The sequence below is a fragment of the Rattus rattus genome, chromosome 17, assembly GCF_011064425.1.
Source record: "Rattus rattus isolate New Zealand chromosome 17, Rrattus_CSIRO_v1, whole genome shotgun sequence".
NCBI classification, from domain to species: Eukaryota; Metazoa; Chordata; class Mammalia; order Rodentia; family Muridae; genus Rattus; species Rattus rattus.
In genome coordinates, this window is record NC_046170.1 from 14,746,000 (window position 1) to 14,762,065 (window position 16,066).

Genomic DNA, 16,066 nt, shown 5'->3' on the forward strand with positions numbered 1-16,066 from the left:
ATATGCTGTTTAGAAATATTTTGCCATGATTTTAATTGAAGTTTTCTTTTTGTTGTTTCATAGTTATATGTTCTTGTTACTATTTTCATTTTTAAAACACTTTTAAATATTTATATTAATTCATTTAATCCTGTTTTGTTAATTGCATTCCTTAAGAATAAAAATTGATTTCTTTTTATTTTTTGAATCTTAAGCTAAATCCCCAACCCCTTATCTCTTGATCTTAAGACCATCTTTCATATTCAAGGGTTCTGTCCCCTCCTGTGGACTTAGAACTGACAGCTAGAGATGGATCTCTGCATGTTCCAGGGAGCCTGGGTTAAACAGTGAATTCAAAGTCACCAAGGGATACCCAGTGTGAGTATCTTCTGTGTGGATAATGTGGCTTTCTCTCAGATGCCACTTTATGGTGTAATCCCTGCCATACTTTATCCATGCTGTCACGTGTTCTCCTAATCTCAGTATATAAGAGTCTACAACAAACATTCAGAATTGACCCTGTGCACCACATATTGAATACACTCATTGCTGCAAAAAAATTGACAACATTCAGAAAGGAATACAGAAGTCATCCTAATGGAGAACCATGTGCTTCAGCTTTTCTTGCAATACAGCATCAATATTAACCCCAATGATACTGACCTTCAAAGTCGTGCTGGGAACATTTGATAGATGCTCTTGTCCTTTGTTTTTATTGTTGTAGATTAGACTTAGTTTTATCATTTATGTCAATGGATCTTTTTCTTCTACTGTATTCTGTGACCTGTCCTGCATTAATTTACCTCATAATCCAAAAGGAAGTGTCACATTAACTGTTGTAGATGATTATTAGGGACCATGTTGTTCTTCTGAGAGAGCAGCAGATTTTCTAACCTGTGAGTCATCACCACATCTCCTGCAGATGGCTTTTGTCCTTCCAGGGCATGTGCTGTATTAGGTGGACAGGATCACCTACAATTAAATAGAGAGATCTCAGGAGATGTGTATTCACAGGTAACGTACTGAGCCGTGCATGCTCAATGTGTTAGGTTGCCAGGCATCTGTAGAGGGGCCTGGTGTCCCCACTGCTCATTGTGGGTTCAGAATTGTCCTCCAGCATCACTGAGTTTCCACATTAGAGCATATCTTTCAGCTATCATCAGTGATGATCATATACATTATGCACATCTTATAAAATACCAAATAGAAACTAGATTCCTGTAAGCCAGCTTGGCATAATGAATTCTTTCGATAGAAAGAAAATTATCTTAATATAAGCAGTTTAGGGAGGACCTCAAGAGCATCCATAGTGAAAGCAACCTGTAGCTGTGAACACATGTTTCTTTGGAGAGCAGGCCTGTGCAAGCCCAGAACCTAGGTGGAACAGTTCAAGCTACCCCTTTTCCATGGCAAATCTGGGATCCCATTGATAAGGCATTTTTTCCAGGTGACTAATTTCAAATTTATGGAAATGAAGTAACTTACTGAGAGTGGAGGTGACTCAGAGAGTTAAAGTACAGAAGGAATAATCCAGAATGTCCACAAAGACTTGCTGTCACATCAGGAGTTTTTAAAACTCTTCAGCTAGAGAAGCAATGTAGTCTTTGCTTATTCTCTAGCTTAGGTCTTTTACTCATTCATTATAAGCTGACCATGACACAAAAGAGTCATCTGTGTCACAATAGAAACTAGTTGTAACTAGATTCACCCCACACTATCACATCACTACCGTATTTGAGGTTCTCAGTTACTATCTAAGAACCTGGATGAGGCTGGGTCTTGCTACACATACTCATAATTTATGTCTTCATGACACTGTGTGCTTTGTTCTGTTGCTGCCATTGGCATACAATACCTTGGATACTTTGTGCTGACATCTGTGACATGAGACAATAGTTCATGTCATGCCTAACCTGAATAAACTGTCCTTAGAGTACAGTGTAGACGGAGGGGCTTCTTTTCTCTCTGAATTAGCAAATATTTCCAGTCTTCAGACAAGTCTGTCAGCCATTGTCAGGGTCTGTCTTGAGATGGCCACATTGTCAGCTGAGTATCTTCCTCCAGGCTGCTCTGTAATATTGTAGAAGATTAATAGTGTTCTAGCCCTAGGATTTAATTCACTGTGACTGTACCTGCCAAACATGCTCAAAGCCCTAGTTTCCACCCTACTCCTGTGTGCTACAGAGAATGAAAATAAAGAACCACATTGTGTTTCAAGTTTAGCCTCCAACAGAAGGAGAGCCTGCATAGGGCCTTCAAGTAACTCTAAGTGCGAGCTTCCCCACTGCTTCCTCCATCAATTCCACTATTGGTGCATTTTCCTCACTGCTCACTTTATTCTTGGTGTGCAAAGAATGTGCACCATGTCAGGTGTGTGTGTGTGTGAAATCTGTCAAGGTGCGTGCAGACTCATGTTACTACTGTCCCATGGCACCTTGCAGGGAACACTGAATTGGTGGGCTACTTTAATACAGCCTAAAAGTGGGCTGTGCATGGTTTTCAGTGAGAATTTGACGTCATCACCACTACAGAGAACAGGAAAAGCTTCATTTATTACATGCTGCTGTTACCAAGGTCAGGCAAAGCCTCATCCTATAGAGAGTCTGGTAGGATTTGAACGCAGGAAATAAACTCAGGCCTCAAATGAAACATTTAGAAACAAAGTGAACAATACAAAGCTTCAAGGAAGCGAAGAGCTGTTTTTTTTTTTTTTTTTTTTTTGAGAAGATCCACAAGAGGACAGCCCCTCCCTCAAACTAACTACACACTGGAGAGACAATGCATAAATTAAAAACCAGAAATGAAATGAGGGATATAACATCAGATACCAGGCTAAATCAAAATCATTAGTTCTTACTGCAGAGGACTCTACTTCGGATGACTGAAATATGTATTTGATATTGTAGGTTTTATAGACAGATAACAATTACCAAAGTTAAATCTAGATCTGGGAAGGAGGCATTCTTTCTCTTGACCTCCATGCGGCGTCCAGAATTCATGCCTGTTTTCAAGGACATGGCTTCCTTTCTTTTTGCTGCATCAAGAGGAAAGCCAGCAGAGGAGGCAAAGTTTACAAAGAATCAGTAGGATTCCTAGAAAAGAAGCCATCCAGATCTCCATTCTCAGAAAACCCCTGGCTTGTTTTCATGTGACTGGGTCCTCAGACACCAGCAGCCTTAGATGAGACTGAAGAGTTAAAATAAAAACTTCATAAAAACTGCAAAAGAACAGCAGATAAGGGGACAGGACAGAGCAGGCCTGAGATGTGCCTGGCCAAGCCTAAAAACAAGGTCAAGGGATTGTTCCAGGAACTAGCAGCCACCATCTCCGCTGAGTCGGGGGCCATCCGGACGGACAACTCCCTGCTCTACAGATAAAGATAAGACGCTCTCCTATATTGAGAACACCCCAGCCCGCACGTACTGCTTACATATGAGACCTTGTACCTATTTCCCTTGCTGATAACCACACTGAATCCCTTTACCTTCCCCTATAAAAAGCCTTAAATTTTGAGTCTTGGGGTCGATTCCTCTGTCTCCTGCGTGAGACACGTTTCGGCCCGAGATCTCGTTAATAAACGCTACCTCTTGCTGTTACATCAAGACCGGCTACTCGTGTTTCCTGGGGAACTCCATCCCGCGACTAGAGTGAGAGGCTCCCCAAATTTTGGGGCGGCTCTTTCAAGACCAAGGAAAGCTGTGCAGAGTCCTGGGTCCCCAGGTTCTTGACCTCCTGAGTGACAGCTGTAGACACATCCTCCAGGGAATCCTTACAGCTGGTGACATCTGTGCTAGGTGAACCAGATGCCAAAATGAGACATGTGAGAGAAATCCTAGACTGTTTGGAAGGAAGCCGTCTCGGCTTATGCTTCTGTCACTGTGTGACCTGCCTCTGTGATGTGGAGAGGGAGCTCTCATGCCTGTGGGTCCCCTCCTAATGTGTTTGTTGTTGCAGATGACATTGATGTTCTGGACCCCATCAGAACTCAGCCCGTGCTCAGTCACAGAGGTCAACATCTTTCTGTCCATCAGGTTATGAGACCTGAGACACTTGAGGTAACTGCAGTTGCCCTGGGTGAAGTGCTCACAGACTTGGACTCTCTTGCATGGCTGTGGCTTCAAGCAAATCTGTTTGTGGCTGTCTCCATTGTAGTAACTCTTGCACCAGAAAAGCATTGCTTTGTACCAGGAAGATGGCCAGTTCCTCTTGATGAAGCCCAGAGAGTTCATGTTTCTTTAGGACCTGGAAGCTCTGTTCCTAAAGACCTTGGTGAGAATATTTGCAGAGGTTTCTCTGGGACTGTGCATAGTGGCACTGACCGAGCAGAGTAAGCTTGCAGAGGCTTGGACAATCTGTAGCAGGGTCCCTGGCTACACTTGAGATTGAAGCCACAGGCTTCAGTTGTAGCCTCCACCCACATAGCTATCCCTGCCTGGTCTCCAGTCCCTCACAGCAGGAAGCAATCTTGCTCTGTGGCCTCCAGCAGCTCATAGAGCTCTGCCTCAGGAGCCTGATCATACTCTGCAGTTCCTTAAGGGTCATGCGGCCCCTGTGGGTGCACAGGATCTTGGTGAGGAAACAGTATACCCTGGGATCAGCCATGGTGCACTGTGGCTGCAGCTGCTCAGGCTTGTGAGCTGGACTCTGCTTCATGGAGAATTGAAACAGGGAAAGGGGATAACACATGAAATGGAAATAAAGAAAATATCCAATACAAATTAAAAAATTAAAGTCAGACTCTCACGAGAATGAAAAGGAAGGAAGGTTCTTAAGCAGGCAGTTTCGCCACAGCAATGCATGCTGGGTTCTACACTGGACATGAGGTCTCCGGACTTGGAACTGCCAATCTGCTACTGGGAGGAGAGCTTTCTTATTTATTTTTATAAGTCTTTCCAGTTTTCTTCTAAGGCTTTCATCTTATCAATACACTTTCCCAATGAGACTTCATAACTAGCCATTATGGTTAACAAGAATAAAGTGAGGGTCATTGAGTGGCTGCTGGCTGTGGTTGTGGGGGAGCTCCCTACTGAGAGAACAAGCCTGGAAGGCAGGGGAAGGGGGTACTAGTGGGAGGGACTAAAAGAGCTGCTGTGGCCTGGGTGTGCACAGGCTAGGGGCTGTGGCCAGGCTGCCTGGTGCCCCTCTGTGGCCACTTGACCTGGGTCCCAATGCAAGCCCATGGTGGTCTTAGTCCAGCTGTGCTTGCTCTACCTGTCCAAGGGGCTTCTGGCAAGGCTGAGCACAGCCTTCAACCTGGACACCCATGAGGACAATGAGATCCTGAAATCAGGCGATCCTTGGAGCCTCTTTGGCTTTTTGCTTGCCAAGCACTGGCAGTTGTGGCTGGGGGACAAGAGGCTATGAGTTCCCCCAACTCTTCCCATCCCCACCTTGGTGCCTTCCCCACCAGAGAGAACAAGGTCAGGCTCTGCTACTACACTTCCTCAGGCCCATAGCCTATCAGCAGGCTGGCGGGGGCTTGACTTTGCTCTGCCCTGCTCTCCCTGCCCCTGCCCCTGCCCCTGCCCCTGCCCCTGCCCCTGCCCCTGCCCCTGCCCCTGGCATCTCCCAATTCTTCAGCCCAAGACATTTGAGATCTGGACTAGCGACGCCCTGCACTTGCCCTGCCTTAGGAGCCTACAGGAAGTGAGGCCAGGTCCACCTGAGACTTGTGTCTCCCCATCCCCAGATGTGTTTTGCACAGTTCTACACTCACTGTTTAGTTTGAGGGACCCCAGCAGGTGGCAGGCTTTGCTGAGCCTCAGGTGTGCACCTGGGACAGTGGTGGGACTTATGGTTGAGGGAAGACGTTCAGGGAGATGCAGGCCTTTCTCAACCTCTCTGACTACCCATCTGATGCCCTCCTTGGTTCTCCCCCTGTGGAAGTTGGGAAGTCACTTTTCGCTGTCCTGTGTGACTTTCCCTGCAGAGTGGGCTCTCCTGCAGGAGATGCTTTCACATGCTTCTTTAAAAGCACCTGTTCCTCAGATCAGGATCAGCTGTGAAAACTTCTTCAAGTCAGTGTGCTAGCTCCCCCTCCCAGCTCAGAGCTGAAACAACCAAAGGTCCTCAGGCCACAGTGCTGGGTGTGCCCCACAGAGGACTTAGAGCAAAGTGCCCCTTCTGAGAAGTGACTTAGAACAGAAGGCTCAGAAGTGACAGTCAACCCCCAAGTGCTTCTTCCAGGAGAAAGCAATGAGCTCTCCCTTTGAAACAGTGTGGCTCCCACATGACCCAGTTCTGTGACTGGGGAAGATTTTCTGGAGCTCAGTTGCCCAGTCAGAGTGGGGCTACATTCTTGATCCATGCTCATTTCCACAACAAATGGTTCTCCTCCACACCCCAGGCCTTAAGGAGAACCCAGGTCTTTCCAGGACCAACAGACCTGAGAGAACAGAGGGCAGTCCAGGTGAGAGAAATGGCCAGAATGATTTGAAAGTGGAGAAAACCCCCATATCCGCCATCTATCAACTTTAGGGTTTATGCATATGTGGACTCAGAATCTTAAGGTCAGATTTTTCTGATAACAGCTGCTAGGTGAAGCTGAAGTCTACTGTGGGTGGGATTATCCCAGGCAGGGAGGGGATCTGACTCTGCAGGCCTGGCCAGCCTCTGTGTTCTCCTGAAACTAATTGTTGGTCAGCTGTAAATCTGAAGTGAGAGTTGGTTTTTGTCAACTCAAATGGATGACATTTCAAGTCTCACACATTATGTGAGAGACACACATTTACCCATAGGGGATTTGAACTTACTTCTGTAGAAGTGACTGTGGGCCAACAGAGGGAAACATTCTTGCCTTTAGCATTCTGTCTGTATCAGAGACTACAGGGACTGGCTTCCTGGACAGACATGTCCAAGGAGACGGACACTTTAATGGAGGAAAACTGAGGTAAGAAATGTCGGGGGGACAGTGATTTCAGATTGTCCCTTTAGCCAGGAATGTCTGTTGTCATTAAGGCAAGCAGCCTTGGGCCTGCTAAAACTTGTCACTACTACAGGGCATCTCTGCTCTTATAACTGCTGCAGGTCCTTCTGGGATGAACGTCTTTCTTTAAAAAAAAAAAGAGTTTATTGAGGAATGTTTTTAAACCTCTGGGTAGCGACCCCTTCTTGGTGAGTGCATATCAGACACATTGCATATCAAATACCTAGCATGTTATGACTTATAAGAGTAGCAATATTAGTTATGAAGTAGCAATGAAATAATTTAATGGTGGGAGTCATCACAGCATGAAGAGCTGTAAAGTGGTACAGCACCAGGAGTATTGAGAACCACTGCCATAGAAGCTGACACATGGGAGCAGACTCCTCAGATGAGAAGAGACCCACAGCAAGGGATCTGTGTCCCACCCTAGGACCAGAGGCAGAATCTATCCCAGGAGTCTGTGGGTCACCTTGTCTTAAATTCTCCCAGGTTCAAGAATAGCATGGATCATCTCAGGAGAGTCAGCTTGCACAGCCCACATCAGGCCCATGGCTTCCCTTTACAGAGAAGGATGTGGGTCTAAGTGACAGCCAGTGAGACTGAGGGGACCCTGACACTCATTTGCTTTGAGCTGTGGTTTCTTCACCTGTAAAATGGAGGTGTTTCTGCTGAATTGGGTTGCTGTGGAGATTAACAGAACATACAACCTGCTCAGTGTCTGCCTGGCATGGACACCTGCTGGTTAAATGGAAGCTGTCGATGGTGATGCATTTAAAAGTAGAATCTCTAGCCCAATAGTGTTAGATGCCGGGCGCCATACAGGGGTTGTAAGCATTTTGTGATGCTAAGACCACTTCGAATTAAAACCAAAGGCTCTTGTTTTAAATCTGTTAAAAAATGAATCAAGTATAAAATACCAATATGAAATAATCATAATCAGAATTGAGCTAATTCCTGTGAAGTCATTTAGCTTTTCATTTTCTGCTTCTATTTTCAAGGCATCTAGAGTAGCACTGTACGAGATCCTAAAGCCTTCTATTATGGTGCTACCCATTCATTCCTCTCTCCTTGAGGACTTCTCAGGTGACTTAAGAAAACCTGATTTCCTTTCAGATTGTCCCCAGCTGGTGTGATCTCTCTGTCCATGGCCCTTGCCAAAAGCTGCAGAGCCAATGTGTTGTTTTACAACACAAAATTCCAGACATTAATTTTACCAATGAAGTCTCAGGAGTCAAATGCTGAATTCAAGTAAAGCTCCCAACTGTCCTTCCTAATTCACTGACCTCCCAGAAGAAGGGCATTCATTTTGCTTCTCCACAATCTCTCTAAAATCCTTCAACTCAAAGAATTTCCATTGGTTTAGTTTTCTTCATTTACTTCCAAGTCATGCCTTGACCTGCTCTGGACATAAAGCACTTTATTATTTTGCAATAAAGGTGCGTGGTAGGTGAGCTGTAATGTAAGAAAGTCCATGTTTATAAGAAAGAAACAACGCTTGTATTAAATGTCTGTGCCATGGCGATGCTATACCACACAATAGTTTTCAGTGAATAACACATTCTTTGAGATCACAGTGTGTCAGATATTTTATAACATAACTTAGAAATGTTCTCCATTATATAAATCAAGTTCTCTGATGAGGAATTCTGCTTGTTTTCTGTTGTGTCCGGAGTCGTCATGGGAATCCAACAAGGAGCCCAGACCACCCGGGACTACTGATACTTGACACACATAAAGTCACCTCCCTATTTTCATATAGTTTACAAGCAAGAGGTCACCATTCCTAATAATGTCTCATTATCTAACGTGCTACTAAATGGAACAGTTGGGGTCAAAGAGGTCACCCCACAAAACACAAAACAGCCATTTAGATAAATATTGTATGGTTTATTGAATCTAAAACATCCGTGAATTTCAGGCCAAATTAAAAGTCCAAACCTAAGTATAATAGATATAGAAGGGGATTAAAATTTTTAGTTCATAGGTCCAGTAAATATCTTCAACAAATCATAGCAGAAAACTTCCATAAGGTAAAGAAAGAAAAGGCCATAAAGGTACAATAAGCCTACAGAACGCCAAATTAATTATACCAGAAAGAATTCCTCCATTCCCATAATAATTAATACACTAAATGCAAAGATCAAAGAAAGAGCATTAAAAGGGGTTAAGTATAAATATCCAGTAACAAGCAAATTCAGACCTATCTGAATTACACCAGACTTCTCAACAGAGACACCAAAAGCCAGAAAACCCTGGGCAGATGTAATGCAGACCCAGGTTCCTGTACCCATCATAATTCTCAATCACCATAAATGGAGAAATCAAGACATTTCATGACAATTCCAAATTTAAACTAATTTTTTGTATAAGAAAGCACAACAGAGGATAATAAGACGAAAATTCCAAGACAATGAGCAAAACTATACCCAAGAAAAAACAAGAAATTAATCATTTCTCGATAATTTCAAAAAAGAAAAGCACACAAACATAATTTCACATATAACCAGAAAAAGAAGAGAAAGCAGCCATAGTTGGTCTTCTAACCAGACCCTCAGTCACCAATCCCACAGCTCCTAGGGACCAAATTGCTCACCCAAGTGTACACAAAGATGGATAAGGGCAGATAAGGTTTGACTTATCTGCCATCAATGAGGTGCTAGGCCTTTGACTCTGGTGAGGCCTGTTGCTCCACCAAATGGAGGTCCTAGAGGTGTGAGGTGGGAATGGATATGTGTGGGTGGGGGAGCACTGTCACATAGGCAAAGCTGAGCAGAAATGGGATGTAAGGTTTGATGAGGGGAGTGTGGAAAGCAGGACAACAGTTGAAATGTAAATAAATAAAATAACCGATTAATAAAAAATAGCCAAAAATAAAATAACAAGTAAAAAGGTAAATGAAAATTAAACAAACAAACCAAACAAACAAAACAAAAGAAATCCCTGTAGTGGATTGGCCTAATGCTGCTTGTATTTAATGCTAATTTGTAGAACTCAAGACTGGTTAACCCCAAAAAAGCTGACCCTGCTCCCAGTTAACTGTGATTATAAAGAAGCCAACAGCCAACAGCTGCACAGCAGACAGATGGGGGAGGTGAGTTTTTGAGGGCTTTGCTAGAGAGGATCATGAGGAGGGAAGAAGGAAGAAGAAGCTGCCAAAGAAGAAAAGACGAACCGATGTGATGGAGAGGAGAGAGGAAGAGGACAGCAGCCATGGGTTAAAAGAGAGGAGAACCTGGTCCTGAGGGCTGTCCACGTGGAACAAAGAGCAGCCAAGATGCTACACAGGCAGTAAGAGTTGAGCGTTATTGTTTGGAAAGTAGATCTGATACCATGGAGGGCAGGCAGCTGCCCAGCTACTGTGCTGACTAATGCATACTAAAAATAAATTCAATATGAATAACCAGTAAGACAGCGCTGTAGAGGATCCTAAAAGGAATACTTTAGTTTGAAGGGAAGAATAAAATACTAGAGGAAACAGGATATAATTTAATAAAACTACGACAGTCAATCAAAGAAGCCAATAAAAACCACAAAAATTAACAAAATGACAAAATTTAATACAGAGGTTTAAATAATATTTGCATATCACTAAACTCAATTCCCCAGTAAACAGACATATATTTAGTCAGAAACAGGATTACCATCATGAGAGATATAGAGGATATACTAGGGAAACAGACCTAAGAAACATGTCCCTATAGCAATTCTATGCAGTTTCTCTACCTAGCTGACAGAATAGATTTCAAACCAATCCTGTCCAGAATATGTAAAGAAATTCATTCATACTTTGCAATTACCAAAAGATACTAAAATTCTAAATAAATACGTATTAAACACAGGCTTCCCAAGTATAAAAGTACATATTATCAGATAGATATGAAACTACAGATTAGCTATAATAGAGGTTGTAATTGGTTTTAAGAGTATTCTGAACACTCGACAGATCATATGCAAATGAACAAAACAGGACGAGCAGAATTAAGTGACATCATCAGTCAAATGGACATAACAAACTACACTGAATTATACATACATTTTCTATCACCCTGTGGATCTGTTTCCAAAACTGACCATGGATTAGGACACAGAACAATGCTCAGGAAATATAAGAAAGTTGAAGGAGTGTCTTGCATTCTATCTGAGCACACAGGAATCAAACTGGTGTCACACAATGGAAAGTACAGTCAGTGCACACACTCATGGAAAGTCAGCAACACAAACAACACAAACAACACACTACTGAAAGGGCCAAGGAGAAATACATAAGGAAAAATTAAAATTCCTAGAAATGAGTGACAATGAAAACACAAGTACCACAGATCTATGCGATACAACATAGTTTTAGGATTTATGTTGCAATCAGCAAAGCCAGGGGAGTGGACCCATCTAATCCCTTTGTCATCCATCAGAAGTAGAGAATTTAGAGTGTGCCCTGTTGGGTCTATGCCTTGAACTGGCTCACCACATTCCCAACTTCCCTTTGCAATGATACCATATATTTTTGGCATTACACATTGGATGTGTGTAATTTGCCTTGTGATTTCATAGGAGGATTAATTAAGGGACTGCCTGGAGTGGCATAAAGCACTGTGGATAAACTGTGTAGAGACCGAAAGACTACAGGGGTTTTGGAAGCTGAGCTAATGTATTTTTATTATGATATGTTTAAGAACCTATGGGTAATTGGGAGTGGAATGTGGTGATTTGAATGATAATGGCCTCCATAAACTCATATATATGAGTGTTTGTTCCTGGTTAGTGGAAATGTTCTGGAAGAATTATAAGGTATGGATTTGTTGGAGGAGTGTATGGGATTGGGCTTTGAGGTTTCCAAATTCAACACCATCTATAGTTGACACTAACTTTCTCTGTCTCCGACTTGCACATAAGATGTAAGCTCTCAGCCAGTTCTCTAGAAACATGGTGACTTACCTGCTGCCATGTACCCCAGCATAATGATCAGAGACTCATGATCCTTAAGACTGTAATCTGCAATAAAATCTTTCTTCTACAAGTTCCCTTTCTCATGGTGTCTCTTCACAGCATAGAAAAGAAACTAAGATTGGAAGGAACAGTTAAGTGAAAAATTTCTCAATAATATCCTGGAAAATAAAATTCAGACATTTACCAAAAGTATCAAGTACCATTATGAAGCTGGCTTGACTCCAGAGGTGCAAGAATGTTTCAACAAATACAAATGAATAAACAATTCACCACATAAAACCAAGAACAGGAAACACATGATCACTGCAGTAGAGTCAGACAATCTCTTTGGCAAAATCCCACAGTGATTAATGCAAAAGTCCTGGAGAATCTGGGATATGGAGAAGACATACCTTAACATTATAAAGGCAATATACAAGGACAACAGCATCCTAACTGGAGGAAATCATAATGGATTTCCACTAAAATCAGGAATAAGTCACAGATGTCCATTCTTTTCATCTAATTCAACTAGTATGTGAAGTCTTATCCAAATAATATGACAATAGAAAGATGGAAAGGCATGTCAATATGAACGAAAGCAGTCAGCGTATTCTCATTTGCAGGTGATATGATTCATATATAAAGACCACTACGATTCCACTAGAAAACTCCTATTACTCATGGGCAAATTCACTAAAATCACAGTAAAATCAATAGAACTCCTGTATACCAACAATAAATATAATGAAAGAAGCCAAGAAAACAAACCCATTCAGAATAAAAATCTTGTAATATCTAAGGAAGTGAAGACTTGTTAAAATGAAATCATTAAGAAAAATAAGAAACTGAAGAAAGCAGAAAATGAAGAGACCTCTCATTTTCATGTATCAGTATGATTTATATTATTATATTGAATCCTACCAGAGTCATCTACAGGTTTAAATCCATACCATCATAATCCCAATGCAGAGCTTCATGGGAATGAAAAAAAAAATCTCAGAACTCACATGAAAGCACAAATGAGCAGGGCAGTCAGACACTGCTAACTAATAAGACAGTAAACCACTGCGGGAGGCATCACCTTTAATGATTTCACGTTCATTTGGGGAATAGTAAAAAAGAAAAACCAGCATGTTAATATCATGAGGACAGACCCAATGCCTAATGGAATAAAATTGAAGAGTCTGATATTGGCCTATGTTCTTATCAGCATTTAGGTTTTGAGAAAAAGGAAAACAAACAAACAAACAAAAACTCAAACCATCCAAACCACCTCCAGACACAAGGTGCAGTGTTCAACCTGTGGGTTGCAACCCCTTCAGGGAACAATCACATATGAGACAGACTTTATACAGGATATTTACAACTCAAAACAGTAGCAACCTTACATTTATGACGTAGCAACAAAATAATTTTGCAGTTGGGGTTGCTTTCCACAACTTGAAGAAATATATTCCTTGGGTTGTTTTTGGTCATGGTATTTTTCTGCAGAACAGAAATGTGACTGATATAGAAACTGGTACCGGAGTGAGTGGACTCGTTTTTGTGAGGAATCTCTTGTCTTTTTGGAGGAGGGTGGGAGACTTTGGATTGGGAAAACTATTGAATTATTTAAGCAGATCTTAACAGTCCGTTTTAGTTTGCCACATGGGAGACATAAGTATTGTGAGTCTGTGCAAAATAGAGCCTCTCTGATGAGACTTCAAAGGACGGCAGGAACTCTATTGGTGACTGGCTTAGAAGCAATTAATATAATTTTGGCAAACAATCTGTCTCCTTTCTGCCTGTTTATTAAGGAGTGACCTGATGATAAATAAAAAGCTAATTGACTAATTGTTTTGAGCAAAGTTCAAGGGGTAGATATTGGGTGACCTTCCTCAAATGGTAGGAATGTATGTTTGTATTTTCCATTGTTAATGTAGCCAGGACTTCAGTTAATCCTGCCACATTCAGGGCCTGGAAGCATAGGACTCTGCAAGATCTCCCAGGATTTGGAAAATATCCCAATTGTTGTAAGGTCCCAAAAAAATGTTGTCAACCCACACACAGCTGGATGCAACTTAAAAGACCATGACCCCCTCATTCTCAAGAGGAAGGATGGGTGGGTGGTTATTTGTCTGCCGTGGGTTATAGATGTTTATTGTCAGTTAGGGGGTGGTTGCAAGTTCTTACTGGCCATGGTCAGTGAGGAAACAGTAAAGGAGATTAGAATCAGGGATGTCTTTCTTCCTTTCTCTTTCTCTCCTCAAATCTTTTTCTCTCCTATCTAATGTTGTAGGAAAGCAGGAGAAAGGGGCTAAAATGTCAAAAATCATAGATTACTTACCTCTATTTATACTAGAAAGCAATACCAAATCTCAAATATTTTAGGATGGCATGGATTTTGAATGAAGATAGAATTTAAAATTGTACTTGCATAAATGATTCAATTCATTTTTAAGATATAAGTATATGCAACTTATTCATAATGTGGTGTAAAATTCTAATTCTATAAAATTACTACTGTACACTGCCATGGATAATTAAGGAATGCAAGCTAGTACTTTCCAACTGTAAATAATCAGTCTTCCAGTCATGTTAGGTACTGCTTTAGTTAGGTACAGAAATAAGCTTTATTTAACTTCCTGTGTATGTTTTTAAAGTTAAGCAGGAAGTAAATCCCTTGGGGAAAAAGTCACATTTGTCCACTGAGATAGACTTTCCATACAAAGGTGGTTCTCAAATTCTTTAGAAATCTGAAGAATCTGCCATTTCAGATGTCCTAGTAGTTAAAGGCTTTTCACAGTGGGAGAGACCTCAACTCCTGGCAGTGTCCCCAATCTATTCTGAAGAAGATGATGGGCTCTAAAGAACCCTACCTGGAGTTTCCTTCAAATGTGATAAAGTGGCCATTGGGTGAAATACTACCCACTTACCTCCACTGCTGCCAGAAAGCTGTCCAGACGTTGGAGAAGTTGATCATGGGGAAGTCTGTAGTCCCAGTTTGTGGAAAAAAAATAGGATAGTCCTTCAAGTGACCCTTCAAAGGATTGTAGTCAGAGCTCCTGGCCCAGTGAGTTGAAGGTGGATGCCACAGTGACACAGGAATATTTGCTGACTGACTCCCAGGGTAGCCAACAATTTCTGTCATTTCTTTAGATTTGGAAGCTGTTTGCTCTGAATTTCCTTTTCTTCAGGCAACATTTCTCCTCAGATCTCAGATGGGGTTGAAGATTAGATAGTTTAGTCTTAACCTTTTCTTGTTATGAGAATCAGAAAAGAAAACTTGTTCACCATCGTGCAGGAATGTGACAGCCAGGAACCTGGACAGGAACAGGGTGGACATGGGAGGCTCAGAAAGCAGGGCTCGATGGACAGTCCACAGCAGCATCAGAACGCCTGCGACAACCGCTCTGGCACCATAAGTCCTGAGAGAGGATGAGGATGCCAGGAGAGTGTGCGTGGTGTGACCACTGCCTGGGACTTTTAAAAGCATGGACCACCCCCGAGCATATAGAAGAGCTTGAGCAGAAAGAGGCCGATGCCCAGAAGCCACCACTCTGGTAGGAGGTAGTTATGGCGGTTGGAGGTGGGGGTAGAGGCAGAGGAGGGATGGGAGAAGACCGAGGAGTTTCCCTAAAAGACAAGAACAGACACCATCCTTACTACTCCAGAACCCACCCCAATCCCACCCCATCCCTAAAATGCCCAGTCCAGTGTCAAACCTCTCCATGCCAAGCACTCACTGCTTCATCTCCACTGTGCTCATTTCTTATTTTTTTAACTTCTTATTTATTCTCTGTGAACCTCACATCCTGCAGCTCAACTCCATTCATCTACCCTCCCCTCGGGTCTGCACTCCACCATTGCATCCTTCTCTAAATCAGAGCAAAAATATTCTTCTGGTGCAAGCTGCAAAAAGAAAAAGAAAAAAGACCATATATCCACAAAGAGGTGTAAAATTATAAAATGAAAGACATAAACCCTTAAATTATTTAGAATTAACAATAGTACTTTTAGTCTCAGAGGATGTATTATGGCTAAGAAATGCAAGTTATGATAGATACAGGATATGAAAGCATAAAAAGTGATAGAAAGTGATTTAGGTACAAAATTTTAGACTAATATAATTTAGAGAAGGAAGAACCATCTCCAATTTTGTCAAATACAAATGGACTGAACATTGTGACTGTAATTCTTATCTGATGGATCCCATAATTTCTCTTATTTTATCTAGTTTATTAATGTTAATGTATT

General features: G+C 41.9%; 1 protein-coding gene and 1 pseudogene across 1 annotated transcript in view; both read right to left on the reverse strand.

The window, feature by feature from the left end:
• LOC116886619 overlaps positions 1-16,066 on the reverse strand; it is a 37,524-nt gene that overhangs the window by 2,590 nt on the left and 18,868 nt on the right. The window lies entirely within an intron of this gene.
• On the reverse strand, positions 3,064-4,581 carry LOC116886676 (annotated as a pseudogene).